We start from the raw sequence: 7,101 nt of genomic DNA on the forward strand, positions 1-7,101 counted from the left end.
TAATGGTATCAAGTGAACTAAGAGTAGGGAGTCTGGAAGAAACCGGTGAATTATGCACGCATTAAATAGGGCAGCTAGCAAAATGTAAATTATCGGATGGCAAAATTTGAAGGCCTCTGCAGGAAGACCATCACAGCCGGGCGATTTATTATTAGGTAGGCTGTTTATGGCATCGCTGATGTTACCTGGCGTAATACGGTCTGCAAAATGAAATTGAATGTTGTCAGTAAGGAGGTTATCTACATCCCTTCGAGAATCTTGATCATTTATGCAATTCAGGATATTGTTGAAGTGATCGCCCCACATACTTGCGATAGCTTCGTCTCCGACTGCTTCCCCTACTCTCTGTGATAGCTTTTTAGTTTTGGGATTTAAGGACTGGATATCTTTCCAAAGACGAGGATAATCACCAGATTCTAAGTTTCTAGACATTGCGTCGGCTCTTAGCTGTTTTTCATTTAACCTGCAGTGCTTAAGAGCAAGTTTGAACTGCACTCTCGCCTGTCTCATTAGTAATGCAGTGCGTCCTTCCCTCGGGCTACCATTTCTCGTGAGCATGTATACAGATCTTTAACCAGGTCATTCCATGCAGGTATATTACGAGAATTACCTTGACGAAATCTAAAGGCATTCCTGCCCGAAGCAAGCATAGCGGAGATTATGTTTGAATAGAATTCATTCAGATCCCTCCTGTGGTGGTCATTTCTACAATTTGTGTTAGTACAAAGTAAGGCGTCTGCCTGTTGAACTATTGGCCACAACCTGGTTTCCGTGGTCGCCCTAAAGTATCTGGTTTTCTGTTGGTCTTTAAAATCCTAGTTTACCGCTGGTGGGCGATCAGTTAGGGGGTTCACGGTAAGGAGGGATGGGGTACTGAATGACACCTGTAATGGGATGTGATCGTAGCTTGTTGCAAGATCATAGCGAATATTGCAGGTCATAATAGAATCATGAAGTTGTGGAGATGTGATGCAGTGGTCCAGCCAGGAGGTTGTAATAGCGTCCACTCTATTATGTACATATGAATAGGAGGAGGGAGGGAGGAGCATTACATTGCTAATTTGGAGAGCTTGATTTTGACAGAAGCGAATAAGTTCATTATAAAGTTGTTTTGTATGGTGAGAATTAAGGTCCCCGATTGTACAAATATGATCAGCAGGAGAATCATGAATAATACTGTGTAACTCCCCTAGGATCATGCAGTAATGATTAAAATTATTATTTTCCCATGGCATATAAACATTAATTATTAGGATTTTAGAGTTGCCTACTGTCACTTGAAGCCCCAGCAATCTGTCACTCCTGTAGGTCATCACCTTTATCCTATTGTCTAACGATTTGTGCCACAGGAAAGAAAGGCTCCCTTCCGGGTGACCGGCTATGATTTGATCTGTAACCTGCATCGATGAAGTCGAGAAGGCTCTGAAGTCTTCATGAATTGAATCGCAGATGGCAAGGTCATGTGGCCAGAGGAGCGTTACTTGCAATGCAATGATGCCTTTGAAGTTTTTGCAGAGTATGTTTAGGAGAGGAATGTTCCGCTTGAGGCCAAAAATATTCCAATAGGCCAACAGTGTCACAGTTACAACATTTGTCAACTTTGTATTGGAGTAACTAGATGCTTTTCATTGCAAACTCTCTCTCTCTCTCTCTCTCTCTCGTCTCTCTCTCTCTGTTTGTGCATTGATTTATTTATATTTGGTTTGCATTTTTCACTGAAGTAGGAAAAAAATAGGAACAGAATTTCGATTGAAAGTGTAGCTGTTTATTGTTTCTAGTCTCTCGAAGTCGGACCAAATGGTGCATGCTGGGAGCACCCTTCAGAAACCGCCATGACACAACAGTCAGTTTTATTCTTCCTTATCCGACTTTCCAAGACATTTGATTCGCCATTGGTTCATTCCATAGAATCAGTCTTAGAGTCCCAAAAGGAACTTCCGTTTCCTGTCCCAGAGGGATTTGTCGTGGAAAGAGACGCAACAGAAAACGGAAGCATTTCGGTCTCACTATACTTAGTGAAATTTGCTTTCTAGCCTCGCACCTGCCACTACAAATAGCGGCAATTACGAGGCTTTTTTCATCTGTTTACTTCAAATCAGCTCTTGGCTCAATGAGGCCTGTTCGAGGCTAGTAACCATCATAGATTGATTGAGTGCCTGTGCGAGGCTAGAATGACAGGGCAGTTAAGAAAATGCGAACACTGCGTTCGTATGCGATATTTGTTTCATCCAGATTTCGACTTTACACGAATAATTGTCACGGCACTTATCTTCAATACAAGTACCTCGGAATGAAATGCTTTACAATTGTCTGTAGCACGAATGACTGATAAAGTATTAAAGTAAAGACCACCTTGTGATATGCAGAGTCGGTTGACACCATCAGAAGACGAATTCAAAGCCAGTCGAGCATTGGGAACCGTAAGGCGACCAAGGAACGAACGCAGTGGATGATTATGACGTTTTAGGCTGATCTCGAATCTGTATGTAATATCGTTTTTCCCTTCAAAATACAAGTTATTGGGCAAGGGCTTTGTCGAATCCGGTTTGGCTTAAACTAGTGAGGTTTAATTGATGGTTTTTCTCGCATGAGGATTCATGCTCCAATAAACCAAAAAGAGGTGACTGAGGCTGGGTTGAGAGAGACGAAGGAGACCTAGACAATTTGACTGACTTTCTAATCCACACTGTCCCTTCCTCTCGTCTCAGGTTCTCCACAGAGAAAGAAAGCAAACACGAAATGCTTAGTTGTTCCCCTCGCGTTATTTATTGTGGGAGGTTTTGTTCAAATCAACATACAGACATTATTTCGATGGATATTACAGTCCTTATAGTGCGAAGTCATAGTGTCCAAACAATCAAATCCTGTTCATGATTCAGAAAGATGTTCAACTTTGCACCATAATAGATCGGGAAGGAGAGAGAGAGAGAGAGAGAGAGAGAGAGAGAGAGAGAGAGAGAGAGAGCTTGCCTAGACCTGTTGCAGAAGAAAGCAGACTTATTTTAGCATAATTTGTATTGATGGCGACATTACTTTTCACCTCCGTTTTGAATCGCCATAAAGTCCGTATTTGCAGTGTTACCACTTATTTATAAAATAACATTGTAAAGACTTCCAGAGGACAAACCAACCCACTGTTGCAGATGTGCTCTTTCGGAAACGCCGGCCGCAAATGTCGTTACAGTTTAACGGACACTAGACCTACGTCATTATTTCATCAGTTTTAATTGCTGTTAAATAATGTCTCATATATTTTCATTCGTTTTGATACGTGGAAATGAGGCTTGTGGCTTCATCCCACAACCGTTATAAAGGGCTAAAGTTAATCGAATTTTAACTTACAATTTGAACAGAAGCTTCGATGGATACCTATGTATTAGGAATGGAGGTTTGAAAACAATGATTAAGTAATTCGTCAAAATTCATTGACTATTTTAAAATAATTACAGCTGTAAACAGATATAGTAAGTTTTTTAGCCTCCAATTGAAGAAGTTAGGCCTAACACGTGACAATTGCAGCGTTCAAGATTGGAGTAGAGTTAGATCGTTTTCTTTGCAAATTCTCTCTCTCTCTCTCTCTCTCTCTCTCTCTCTCTCAGCGCATTCAGCGTCGTGAACAAAGAGTCCCAAAAGGAGTTTCCGTTTCCTGCCCCCAAGGAATTTGTCGTGGTAAGAGACGCAACAGAAAACGGAAGCATTTCAGTCTTACTGTACTTCGAAAGATTTCCTTTCTAGCCTCGCACCTGCCCCTACAGATGGCGGCTTCTTGCGAGATTTTGCCTTCTTTTTTATTCAAATCAGCTCTTGGCTCACTGGGGTCTGTTCGAGGCTAGTTCCCACCATAGGGTGATTGGATGCCTGTGCGAGGCTAGAATGACAGAGTGGCTCAGAAAAAAATCGTATGCGGTACATTGATCGTGACATCAACTTGAATTAAGTACTTATCAAGACTTAGTCTTAAGTACAGTTATCGAGAATAGAGTGACCTTTACATACTAAAGTGTTTATTGTTATGACTTCATTAAAGGAACACTTAGTATAGTCTGCTGACTCAGAAGACGAAGTCACATGCAGTCAATCGAGCATCGGGAATCAGAGGAGGGGGAGGAGGCCATGGAACGAAGGCAGAAAATAATGACACAAGATATTAGACCGAAACCTTAATGCATAAAGGGAAATATGTCTTTGTACAGTGATGCTCAAATCTCATGCGACATGACTCCATAGGATTTCGTTCAAAATTCACTAACTGGCAACTAGCATGCTCCGTATTTATCTATTATTTCAATGCGGAAACACAATTATTGCATACAATATGGACATAATATGTTTCATAAGAGTGAAATCTGTCATATGTGTCAAAACTGCAAGAAAATGTCACATGTAGCAAATTTCAGAAAAAACTCTTTCGAAACATTTTCAAAAACTCTCGTTCACATATCGCTGAAGCATTTGACCAAAATGAAGTCGTCATCAAGCATCAGTTCAAATGTTAAATAAAAAAAAAATGTCATAACTTTGATAATGCTTCCAAAGCCAACATAAAATTTGAAATAGTCCTATTTGATTGCTTTTACACCTCAATGCTGAAAAAAATTTAGATATGTACGTATATACAAAATTAGAATGCGCCCACCGATATCAACGTGTGAGGGGAGCGTGTGTGACGTATCATTAGTGTCCGTGCAACAACAACCACCCGGTGTAACATAAGTAGGTCTACACTGAGTAGCGACAATGAAATTATCTTGAAAACACTTACTTTATATGTGTTAAAGGAATATTTGGATTTTCATACATAATTAATTTTTATAATTCACTTATGGCATACTAGCAAATATTCGCCTATGCAATTATTCCTAGGCCTAGGTGTTAGATTTCTTTACAATTAACAGTCACATCTCTCTATTAACAATTTCTGGCCAAAAAGCAAATGAGGGTTATCTATACATTCTTGTTCTTCAAGTTACCTTATGAAAGAATAAATTATCCACCAAAAGCGAGGACTTTTAAGAAAATAATACTTTAAACCAGTTGAAAAACAAGTGTTCCATATGCCTTGATATTAATACTTATAATATTTTGATTATTAGTCATCTTCTCCATATAATCAAAATCATCATCTTTTATTCTTCAAAGAACAGGTAATCTCTACAAATAAAAACATTAGTAAGATTACATCTCATAAGGCTTAGATTATTCTTTTAGGCTTATAAATAATTTTGCAACATATAGGCAGCTTAAACGCAGCCTAAAACTTCAACATTCATAGAAAACTGGTTGTAATTCATATTCCTATTGTATTCGTCAAAAAAACATATAATCTCTACAAATAAATTCATTAATAACAAATTATATCTCAGAAGCTTAGATTATTTTTTTTAGGCCAATAAAACATTTTGCAACATACAGGCAGCTTAAACACAGCCGAAAGCTTCAACATTTAAGGAAAACTTGTTTTAATTCATATTCCTACGTTGAAAATATTGTTATGACTGATGAGCTTATTAGGTCTACTGTCATAATGCAACAGACGTAGTTATGTTGACCAGTCCGAGGAGCATGTTAAGTGTGCTTTCAGTGATGGCACAGCTAACGTTATCACACCACACTTTGAACTTGGCAGCATAAGAAAAATAAAATCAGTTCAAATCACATAGATTACGAATTATACCAATGCATAAAAGGGATCATATTTATATAACCATAAGGACATTTTCACACTTTTCGACATGTATGACATTAGAAAAAAAAAGTATAACACTACTTGGCAACATCATGTTGAGTCTGAGAATCTGGACGATACAAAAAGAATCATGTCGCATGAGATTTGAGCACCACTGTACCTCCGAAACCAAAATTTGTCAGGCGTGAAGTTTGACGAATCCGGTTTGGTTGAAACCACCGAGGTTTAACGATTGGTTTTTATCTTGTTAAGGTACGGGTTTATATATTATTGTAATAAATAAAGACAGCAGGTGACTCATGTTGGTTTAAGAGACGACGAGGATAATGACCGAGACCTATATATTATGTTCGAAGACCTATATATTATGACAGTTCGAACAGACCGTTTAAAGTGAATGTATACTCTTAATTATAACTTGCTGTCGTAACTGAAGCTCAAAATGTGACAGTTAATGGTATTTACAGATATTATTATATATATTTACTTGATTAACCTTTAAACGCCGAATGGACGTATTAAACATCGAGTCAAAATCTCCCCCCGATTTCCGAATGGACGTACCATACGTCGGCTCAAAAAAGTTTTTTTTTAAATTCGCGGAAAAATACTTATAGGCCTACCAGCCAAAAACTTTTGAATCACGCGCCTTGGGGGATGCTGGGAGTTCACGGATCAAGCCGTTGTTTTGTTTACAATCGTTACGCAGGCGCGCAAGCGCGAATTTCTTTCTTATTGCACTAAAAAGTATCAGTGACACATCTCAAAAATTATTTTGTCACTTTGACATAATTTTTGCACCGTTTTAAATTATCTGTTACATGAAGTATTATATATGAAAATGTGCGCAATTTCATTTAAAACACAAAAAAAAAATAATCATGATTGTAAATTTTATCAGTTTTGAAATATTTCCATATAAATAACGATAAGTGGCAAAATTTCAACCTTCGGTCAACTTTGACTCTACCGAAATGGTCACAAAACGCCATTGTAAGCTAAAACGCTTATATTTTAGTAATATTCAACTATTTACCTTAATTTTGCAAAAAATTGGAAGTCTCTAGCACAATATTTCGATTTATGATGAATTTATGAAAAAACTTGTTCCTTATTTCCGCGAGGTAACTCTTCCGAAAAAAATCATACATGTGATTGTGGTAATGTTTGCACCATTTTAAAATTAGCCATTACATAAAGTTTTATATATGGAAATGTACGCAATTTCATGCACAATACAACTAAAAACAACCCATGGTTGTAGCTTTTATCAGTTTTGAAATATTTTCATATAAATAATGATAAGTGACAAATTTTCAACCTTCTGTCAATTTTGACTCTACCGAAATGGTCGAAAAACGCAATTGTAAGCTAAAACTCTTATATTTTAGTAATATTCAATCATTTACCTTCAT

This window comes from Macrobrachium nipponense, chromosome 15, assembly GCF_015104395.2.
Source record: "Macrobrachium nipponense isolate FS-2020 chromosome 15, ASM1510439v2, whole genome shotgun sequence".
In the NCBI taxonomy this organism is placed as follows: domain Eukaryota; kingdom Metazoa; phylum Arthropoda; class Malacostraca; order Decapoda; family Palaemonidae; genus Macrobrachium; species Macrobrachium nipponense.